Source organism: Mytilus californianus, unplaced genomic scaffold (genome assembly GCF_021869535.1).
Source record: "Mytilus californianus isolate M0D057914Y unplaced genomic scaffold, xbMytCali1.0.p SCAF_4, whole genome shotgun sequence".
NCBI classification, from domain to species: domain Eukaryota; kingdom Metazoa; phylum Mollusca; class Bivalvia; order Mytilida; family Mytilidae; genus Mytilus; species Mytilus californianus.
The window spans coordinates 14,075,841-14,087,349 of record NW_026262690.1 but is presented as its reverse complement, the minus strand read 5'-3'; the positions used below and the strand labels follow the sequence as shown (position 1 = coordinate 14,087,349).

At 31.2% G+C, this 11,509-nt stretch overlaps 1 long non-coding RNA gene across 1 annotated transcript; it reads right to left on the bottom strand.

The window, feature by feature from the left end:
* Positions 1 to 1,306: 1,306 nt before the first annotated feature.
* On the bottom strand, positions 1,307 to 11,509 carry LOC127737512 (uncharacterized). The gene is made up of 2 exons (XR_007999610.1): positions 11,405 to 11,509; positions 1,307 to 4,718 (listed from the first exon to the last, which is right to left on the bottom strand). It is a non-coding gene; the product is annotated as an uncharacterized LOC127737512 (long non-coding RNA).

Genomic DNA, 11,509 nt, shown 5'->3' with positions numbered 1-11,509 from the left:
ATAATAAAATTATCCAGAACCCAACATGGTCAACTATTTATTATGCCCTAGATAGTGCGACTTCATATGCAGTGTTTACATCCTTGGCTTTCAAATATTCGGCTTTGAGTGTTCCTGATGAAGGTCAATCCAAAAAAGCGTTTCCGACGCATGGAATTTATACAGTGTTGCTTTCATTTTTTATCCCGCAGACAGTTGTGGCCATCCAGTTTTTCAGTGCTATTAATCCACTGTACCAGGTAAGGGGGATTAAGATCACAAAAAGGTTTAATCCAGCCACATTCTAAATGTGCCTGTCCCAAGTCAGGGGTTGTTATTTAGGTGTTGTCGTTTGTTGCTGTCTGTTATATTTGTTTTTCGTTTATTGTTTTGTCAAAAATCAGGCCATGGTTTTTTTTTCGTTTGACCATGTGTCATGTCGGCCTTTTATAGCTGACTATAAGGTATGGATTTTGCGCATTGTTGAAGGCCTTAAAATGATCTGTGTCATTTGGTCTCTTGTGGAGAGTTATCTCATTGGCAATCATACTACATCTTCTTATTTTCATATATAATATATGTTTTTGCTTGAATCCGCTTTATTTGGACTCTGCTGGGTAAATGTCTAATTGGCAATCATACCACATTTCCCTATTTTTTTTATTTCGGTGAGTTTCAAGTTGAATGCTGTTGTTCACTATCATTTGTGGTAATCTACCCATTTCAGATTAAGGGGTTATCCCTTGGACTGAGAAAGTTCACTGTATAACTTAAACCAAATCGAAAATTAATAATCATATTGATTATTCTAAAGTTTTATTAAGATCAGTACATATGCAGTCAGACGCCTGGTCCTTGTTCCTGTTAAATAATTCATAACATACTCAGAATATTATCAGTCAGACAACTTGACCCAACATTGCAAATTCTCATTGCTTCGCATCACGTTGCGAAGCTATTAGTTTCATAGGATATTCACACCATATTGAAATTATTACGTAACAAATATCGGTCCTCATTGGTGGCCGTATGATATGGCTAAGATTCTTTTGGTATGAATGGTACGTAAAATTTGAAACATGTAACAATTAATAATTGCGTCATATTCTCTTTAAGATACATACTGTTGGATGAGCGCTGATAATCTAAATTGAAACATTTATTATTAATACCTGTTACATGCATTCCTTTGTGTTAATGAATTTGAATTATGTACAACTCGTTTGCGTATGCTTATTTATAATTCTATATCACCAGTCATAGTAATCATATTTATAAATAGGTCTGTTCACTGATGCTTTTTTCTCAGTTCTGATTGATATAATAATAATTAGATAAAATTATATTTGTAAGTTTTAAATATCATATTGTACAATTAAGAAAGTATCATAGGTATAAAACATGCATTCAAAAAATACAAAAACAAGTAAAACACTATTATCCATATAACGAAAAAAAGAGGTATTCCACAGGGTTTTCGATAATCGATCAATGAATAATGTTGTCTTTACTGTTTTATCTTGTTATAAAGTGTCGCGTCAAAATTCATATTAATAAATAGGCTCAGGCAGTTTTAATTTTGATTGATTGATAATTTTGAATGTAAAAGAATAAATTAATACTAAATTTGTATTTGCTTTGCATCACTAGTCACGTTCGATATTCACGCCATGTTGCAATTATTACTAAAAAAAACGGCATTAGCTGTCAAATTCATGTATTGTTCCAAATTCTTATACACTAAAACGTATATCCAAATTACAAAAAGAAAAAAAGAAACAATTAACAATGCATAAACTCATTATAATGTATCCGTAATTCGTGTGTATTTTAGACCAGACGCCATCTAATTATCCATCGAGATGACCTTCGAAGACTGCCGATGGTTATACAAACCGATATAAACACAAGCACGTGCTATCGTATAACATAAAAACCATCGTTTTACTTGTATAAGAATTATTTTTTATGGACCAGGCCATTCAACGAAATAATTATTCCTGGTAACTCCTATATTTCACTTTTCAATGTTGACATTCTTTTCTATACATTATACTTAGATTTGATTGGACTTTATGCTGGAGGTTAGGAACACCCAATAATATTTGTCCTGTAATGTTTACATGTGCAATTGGGTGTTCCTAACTTCCGGGATAACATCCAATCAAATTTAAGTGTAATGTATACAGGTTTAAATGCGCCTATTTATATTGTTTGCAGATGGCAATTATAATTACAATGCTTGAGCAAAAGTTTATACAAAGAAAGCAAGCAAGCAAACCAAAGTCTTAATCTACAAGCATTAAGGAATTAGCTCTAATGAATGAACGTAACACATGCTGAACACATGCGCAACATATCTCCGCTAAGTGTCAAATTGAATGTTGCATGAATACATATTCAAATTATGTCAAATTATGTTGAATTGTTGACTTGCAAGCCAAATATACATCAATGATATTTTGTTACCAAATGAGCTCTTAAGTTTAATTGGATTCTCGTATTCAGAAGTTTCTACTAGGACTGGTCGTTGCGTAGCAGTTTCATTGTACAGATAATAAGTAAGGATTAAACACTTTTTATAAATACAATGGCTGGTTCTTTTGCACTATCTTTCTTACTTGATTTATTTATGTACTAGTAATGTAAATTTGCTCTTATGCCGCGAGATGTCAAAATAGTACACTGCACGATTTAGTAAAACATGCATTTACTATCACATGGATCAGTTTATACGGGCTTGGATCTGAAAAAAAACAACGTATCTTTTCTTTGATTTCACTGAACCAGTAGCCATTTCAAGAAACAGTAAATTTATTTTATTCGTAATTTAGTATATGCTGTCAAGTTACAAATTTCACATATTCGTAAATAGTAAAAATTCTAAACACACAAGATATTTTATTGCAATAACGCTTTAATGTGATTTGATAGACTATATTTTAGAGGTTTTGGGTATTTATGATATCAATGGGAACATTGGATTACAATTTAGGCAAAGCCCGCCTGTTTTGAATTGGGAATAGGGCCGATATTTGGTTGAAAATCATGGATAGAAAAGAGACTGTTGAAGACAAAGGCAACATTTACTGTATGACTGCACCTGGAAACGATATAACTGTTATTGGGACAGTTTAAAGGGAATTGATTTAAAATCACAATCCATTAGATAATGCGTTTGATAAATGCTAAATCGAATTTAAATAAGTTTCAATGTGAAATCAAGCAAAAACATGTTTTTACTCGATCTTGAAACAACTAAATAATGACATAGCATTGAAAAACGTGTACATTCTATATCAGGTAATATATTGGATCAACAAAATGGCCCTGACACGATGTCTTAAAAAGGCAAATGCCTGTTACAAATTGCATCCATCATATATCTACATCTGGAACAGTAAAATTCTTACCGTTAATGTTAATGTTAATACATAAGAATACAAATAAAAAATAAATTTTCATCAAGGTTAAAATATTGGTATCCAGCTAAAACTTACTTATGAGACACTTTAAATTAAATAGTTATTCTTAAGTATTCATTAAGAAATGTAAATGTATGTATTTTAAGCTTTTCTAATAAAAGAAGATACTAATAAATAATATGCACAATATTTTCTTCGATACAACATAGAATACAAAGATTTATTCATGATTTAGCCTTATCAAATCTTTAATTCTTTTCTGAAATCTTTTTTTTTTTTTATTAAATTATGTATTTTATCCTGGAACTACGTTAAAACCAGAAATTAATCTTATCTGGTTTCGATCTTTTTTTCTTTGGAGTAAGGTAAGGAATCTCATAAGTCTTATTTTTTTCAATTTCAGCGATGGCTCAATGGAAAAGATCAATATAATATTAATTATAAATATACACAAAAACTGGCAATTCAACCGTATAATTTCGTACTCCAAATAATAGAACTGTTTCTTAATACTGCAGAAGCAGAGAAATTTGCAGAGTAAAGTAAGTTAAAGTCTCGGGTTAATGGTACATTGTAATTTCATGATATATACGCTACAAATCCTTTAACTCACACTTTCATTTAATAAAATCGCGAGGTAGCAAAGTCGCAAAGTAACATTTTTAAATTTTACCCCTTTTAAAATTACATAAATGTATAAAATATAATGTTTCTCGTAAATAATTAATATTAGACGGTATTTCTCATCCTACATTTTATCGTGATGTTGTAGATATTTAACGAAAATCAAGTACAAACAAGTTAGCTTAAGTATAACATTTATATTTCATATATTGTTTAAGTATTTCCCCCTCATTTCATAATTTGGTATCAATGATAGCACATGGTACAATTCCACTTATCACATATATTAAATCCTGTTTACACAACACAGCCATCCTTATATCTTTGTTTTTAATTGCGTTTTTTTTTTAGATATAATTCTTGTTTTGTAAGATTACGAGTTTTAACTCAATCATATTCCTCTAATTCCACAACGTTTGTAATATTCCTGGTGGTTGGTGATATTGTTTTGGTTGTTCTGTTGACTTGTTTATCACTAAAAATAAGACATTGTTCATTGTGTTTGGAAGAGCTAACTTGTTGATGAGTATTTGATTTGTTGTTATTTGTGTTTGTCAAGACTTGTTTTTCCACAGTTGTATCATTACGTAACCAATCATCCTGGTCAACATCTGTGTACACGGTCACTGCACTGCTACAAGAATGTTGGCAAACTGGTTTGGCTTCGGTTGTTCCCATATCTGGTTGCCCCTGAAAAATAAATGGACAATATTATATGACTTTTTTTCAATATTATACTCATATCAACCAATATAATCCCCAGAGCTCTGTAAGGGCTTACCATATACACTTTATTTCATACTACAGGATTTTTTTGTAAATGAGGTTGATGAACCCGAGATCGCTATTACTGGTATCGAATCATAAAAAATGTGCTTATGTCATTATGATTTTGAAATACTATATGAAAGGATAAACCAAAAGTATTGGAAGATATATATCCCCCCCCCCCCCCCCCCCCTCTTCCCATGGTACGTCTGTACAGTTACGCTCAAATAGAAGTGGATCTAGGATAATTCAGTCAAGTCAACTGAAACGCCATTTTGAAACTGCAGCAATCAATATCTCATGCCATAAACCCTTCGGGTTACGAACTGGAATTTCTAATAAACAAGGAATGTTATATTGCTTTTTTCAACATCACATGCGTATCGACTCGAGACACAATTATCAACCCGAGAGTTCTGCTGATGGATTAGGTTGGTTGATGGTTGATACGGTGTGTAATATTGATGAACTGTTGGGGTTTGAGAAAACCTGTGCAACATTTACTAAAATTGATAATATCATTTGAATGGCCGATACAGAACGATAGTCATTGATTATATTGACTAAATTAAAACTTAATAAATAGACAAACCTATTAGATAAAATATCAACACAACATTTCATTTGCAATAATACAAAGTAATAGCAAACATGATGGAAACATACTAAAATCGTAAAATCTTACAACAAGTGTTCATACTTAATCTGGATTGCCCATAAAAGCCTTACGGCTTATCTTATATATCTTTATTTCTCAACAAACCAAATTACATTGGTATAGAGATACACACAATAAATATTACATAATGTATATGTACAGACATACAAAAATTATACGGAAGCAAGAGGGAGGCACATATCATATATTACGGTATACATATTAAACTAAATGATATCAAGTACATGAATTACCCAGGAGAGCCTAAATGCTTATCAAATGGGAACCATCATTGTGTTACAATCCTTAGAAATATTATAAAACCAAGACTTCAGCAGGTTTTATACTAATTATGTTAAAAATAATTGACATTGTTTAGACCATTCAACTATTCAATAAGATAAAAAAAAAAAAAAAAAAAAAAAAAACACGTTGCTTTCTTTTAAAAAAAAAGATTCTTGCACAACTCAATTGAACGCAATGTTGGATTTTAGTTGTGAATAGAAAAGTGTATATATACAGCTACTATTTGAATTTACCTTTTAAGGCTTGATTATTTTATTTATTACTTGGTAGTGTACATATTTTTTCTTAATCCTTTTGTAAATCCCAGTTTCTGCAAACCGGATGTCTAATGCAAATTGCACAAACCAATCGCAATATAAATCTAAGCACTCGGTTTGCTTTATTATCTGGATGCATTTATTTAATCTTTCATATCTTCTTATTTTGTTTCCTGGATGCATTCAATTATTCTTATACTTGTTATTGAAACTGTCTATACTCATGGTTTGTACTCAAGGTAAGATGTTGTTTAGATAAATTTAAAGTCCAATTTCCATGTGAAGTGAAACCCTGTGCTATGCAACTTATAAGAAGGTTTCGTATATTTTTCTTGAGAGTAACACAGAGGCTTCATTTGGGACCTCTTATATACTGCCAGTTATGTTGGTCTCATAAAAAATCTCAAATCTAAAGGATTTCCTAAAGTTACTTAAATCAATCCAAATATTCCACAGGAAAACTTGGTTTTGAAGAATATCTTATTTTCATACGTTTTATGAATACCTGAACATACTCTCAAAAGAACCACTTTATATAAAAAGATATGTAGATATATAAAGATACCAGCATTTAAATGTTGTACCCCAGACGGGAGTTTAGTCTGCAAAAGACTCATCAGTGACGCTCGAATAAAAAAAGTTAAAAAGGCCAAATAAAGTACGAAGTTGTAAGACAAAGCGGACCCAAAATTTCGAATACATCTAAGGTAATCTATTCCTGGGGTAGAAAATCCTTAGCATTTCGAAAATTCAAAGTTTACAATAGGACAGTCACTCAAAAGGGAAAAAGAAAAGAGAAACAGCTAGAGGTCAGAAAACATTAAGTAATGATGACCATGCTTGAAAGTCACATATAAATCTCTTACTGACGTGTCCTGGATTTAGAAAGATTTGCGAAAGTTCACATTCGCAAGTGAAATTAATATTTATGCATGCACGTGGTTTTCTTGCTCAAGAAATAGTAAATGGAAAACATAGGCACTGATACTCTAGATAAGAATACCCATTTGCGTCATCACATATATTAATCTAGGCTCAAATCTAATGTGTAATAGTTGAATTCGTATGTCAAACTACCTTCCTCAAGTGTTTTGACTCCGGATTCATTGCCATTTAATTCGGAATTTGTGTGAACGCAAAGGGTTGTATAATTATGATGTAAATGAACTAACACGTGTGTAGGATAGCTGTTCAACACAATGAATACAGCTTTCAAAATCGTACCATAATGCAAAGATTTAGATCTATAAGGTTGAACTATTAACAACAAAAAAAGAATTGAAATTTAATTAACATATATTCCTGATAATGAATCTTTTCCGAAAATTTGAAATATGATATCAATAAACACAAACGTCATGTATTTTCTGATGGACATTTTATCTATCAAATCAATCTCTTCTTAAAGTCTAGCTTTCCATTATATGAATATATTGATATACAAAATATAAGACTTATGAAACCATACTAAAACAGTATAAAGTAATTAACGTAGTAATTAATTTTTCTTATGATTATTGTAAAATATTAATTACGTTTTTTGTGAGAAACAAGGATTTAGATTACTTGTGAATTGAAACTATGGAAGTATTTTTTTTCATTCACTACCGTTTAAAATTTAGATACTAACTTATGTGTACCCATCTCTGCTCATTGGTGCTCATATGTTGCATATAGTTTTCATGAATATATTCACTGTTCAAATCTATTCGACCGTTCATTCATTCATTCATATTTTTAATTCCTCATAAATGAGATTAAATAAACATACAATAAGTGAATATCAGTAAATATGTTCCGAACCATATGAGCATTCCGACCGTGCACGTATGGTCCGGTTATTGGAACCCTTTTAAAGAACATTGAAAAGGTGTCCCATAAATTAAAAGTTTCTAAAATTTTTTTTTTACTTATTCAATCATATTGTAATCATTGTTACATGATTAATGAAATAAAGTGAATTTTACTTAGTGAATTAGTAAGAATTATAGTGAAATCATTTTACGTGGTCATTATTGATTTGTTCTTACATTTGTACGAAACGCAACATGTCGACTTATAAAAATAACTTCAAGAAATATCTAAATGAGTTGTTAAACAAAAAGTCCATTGCTTAACTCACAGGAATTTTTTTTTCATTGAACCCTCTTTCTTTCTTTCTTTCTTTTTAATTTATTTTGGTGTTTTTATTGAATTAAAATTTCTTAAATATTTCAAATTATTTTTTGTTATCTAATGTGTTCTTGATCCTATTTACACGATCTTACAATAACAGATGTTTTTAGTTAATGTGTTCTTGATCCTATTTACACGATCTTACAATAACAGAAAATAGTATGAAAAGGAGAAAGAACACAACAATTAAATGAAAATAAGTTGAGATTAGAAGGAATTTTGTTTCTGACATAATAATAAAAACATTAACAAAAAAGAAAAAGGTCCATGCCAAAAACGCATATGGTTTCACTTAGGGACGCAAAAGTCTACAAGATAAAACGCTCTAAATTCATTCTAGCGAAAGCAAGATAATAGATACACCAAAATTCAGACAATATGTAAAGATAAAGGAATCAGTTAGAAACTCGTGCCAGTTTCGGTTCGGAGAATGAGCTGTGTTCTCCTGGGAAGGAAGTTAAAAATTTATTTGTAAAATACCTATATGGTCTAAATACTCATATGGTCTACACATACAACGCCTACAGGGGCCGTCTCAAAACATGAATAATATAATTGCGTTATCATTATACTTGATATTTGATAATATTTAATATGGGCATTATTAAAAACACATATGTTTTGTCAAAAGGCAAATAGGTTCTAAAATATAAATGATTTTTTGACTGCAATCTAGTCTTTATATTTTTATTTTCCGATCTACAAATGAACTGCGTTTGACATATATAATGTCACGTGGTAGCCTATCCATAGAGGGACCGTATCAAAGACATAGAAAACTACCTGTATAAATGATCGAAAATTACCGAGAGGTTCCGAGAAACTTGTTTCCAAAGATATCCGAATGGCCCATAGAAGCTACTAGCCTGGCATCCTGACCCACTCTAATACTTCGTCGACTGTCGAGCAGTGAGCCAGGATCCCAGGCTAAGAAGCTAGCAAAACTCACCAATACATAGCTGAGGGGATGAATCGTTGCTTTCCTTTTCTGACAAAAAATCTATGACGTCAGATTTAAATTAAAAGATTCAATATTTTACTTTAACTCAAGTTCCAAATTTTTAATAGCATTATAATAAAATGTTAAATACTGTTGCTTTAGGTGGTATAAAGAAAATGTATCCACTAGATACTGTTGAATATTTATGCAATCTTTGTTTGACCTTAGTGAAATTGCCTTTTATACATTACGTATTTTACAGTTTTGTGATGGAATTATATGGTCTCCGTTTTAAACCAAATATTTTGTTTAAATGCAGACATATTCTGTCATCACTTACTCGTTGGGGTTCCTTTCCAAGTTTTTTTCCGGGTTCGAATGCTAAAATAATATTGGGCTATTATCTGCAGCATTACTCAGGTAAATTAATTACGAGACCATTATGGGCGAAAACAGTCATTACGAAAAGACATAAAATTCAAGATGGCTGATTGTTTTCAGGGTTTTCGACTACTTGAATAAAAAATCATCGGTCACAGAAAATTAACAGATCTATTGCAAATATATTTTAATGTTAATATTTGAATTTCACTTCAATTGATATAAAAGGTGCTTTAATATTCAATGTTAGTTAACAATTTATTTCATAAATGCTGGTTTCGTAAATAATGGTCCCGTTATAATGCTCTGTTGGCTGTTAATGGCACTGTTTCGATTTTAGTTAAAAATCGGCATTTTAGCAATAATTTGGTTATTATGATATTTTCTCAGTTCTAATTGATTGATTTATGATGTTGCTAAGGTTCTATTGGCTAGAACCGGATATATAATGTGTAACATGCCCTGGACAGGAGAACATATACAATACGGAAGATAAGGAATAAGATAACAATATGGGTATTCAAGACCATATAAACAATTATTAATTAACTACTCTGTTATTAGACTTAATATGATGAAAACTGCCTATGCAATATAAAAGTGTCAACTCGGCCAATACAGAATAACTCGGCCAATATTGATTTTTTTCTGTATTGGCCGAGTTCTGATCCGGCCAATACAGGATTTCGGAACGTCTCTAGTTTTTAGATCGAAAGTCATGATAAACACAAACTTAAAGTAAACAGTCGTTAGGAAGACGCAGTTTTCATTTACTCACCATAAACATGCCGAAACGTTCAGTGTGGCATATATTTCAGGCTGAAGACGGTCACATTCATTTGAAAAGCATTTTGTAAGCAGGCAATTGAATTATTTCAGGTTTGGGCAACGAGTAGTTTATCACAAAGTTCATTTCTTGTCGACCTCAGGTACAACCGATAATTTTACTGTTTACTTTCGCTTCTCATGTTTTGTAAACTGTCATTTATTTTTCAACCCGAACCAGGCATATGCATTGTGGAAGGGTGACAAATCTTGGGTCAGTTGCCTTATGGAAAGTTGTATAATTTTCAATCATATTCAACTCCTACATTTTTTTTTAAATAATTTTTTTCTGCATTACACATGCAATGGCAGTACCTTTCCAATTACTATTTATGTGTTGCGTCTAAATCTGAACTGTAACACTTTATAGTGACTGGTAAGGGTAGAAAAATTCATCAGATGAGAAAATGTAGAAGACGCCTGGAAACAGCACCAGATCATTTGATATTGCAGCTTATAAACATGATAAATGGGAACTCAGATTTGGATAGTTCCACTTCAAGGTAAAAAATGTATATCTCTTGTGGTATATAAAACAATGTTAACACTGTAGTTAATTAATAAAGGTATCATTACGTGTATTTCTGTATTGGCCTTGTTATTGGTCCTTGGCCAGCTGTATTGGCCTTCGGCTTTCGCCTCAGGCCAATACAGCAAGCCTCGGACCAATAACAAGGCCAATACAGAAATACTCACGTAATAATACCATATTATTGCTTCACGTTGACGTAATTAATGATAAGCACTTTGTACCTTTGTAGAAAAGTTAAACTTGTGTAGTAACTAATCTAGACAATTCCTATTCACAAAGGATTAACTTTTTTTATCCATTAGTTTTACTAACAAAAGTTTCAAAAAATAAATTGTTCTTTATATTAACGCCAGTCAAAAATTACAAATGTGTCATGCTGTGTGTAAAAACTTTAAATATATAACCAAAACATGTGTACTACTAATTCAGATTTATTTTCACATATATTTAGCCTTACTGTAACCAGTGCATACAATTTATTCAATAACAATTCGAAACACAAAAATAGGCCGTACTATCTTGTTAAGTTCCTACCTTAATGTTCAGATAATTTCCGTGTCCCGGGTAATCATTAATTATAACCTCTACGTACTGGTATATATAAATGTTTTGCGTTTTCTTGATGAAAAAATGTGTTTG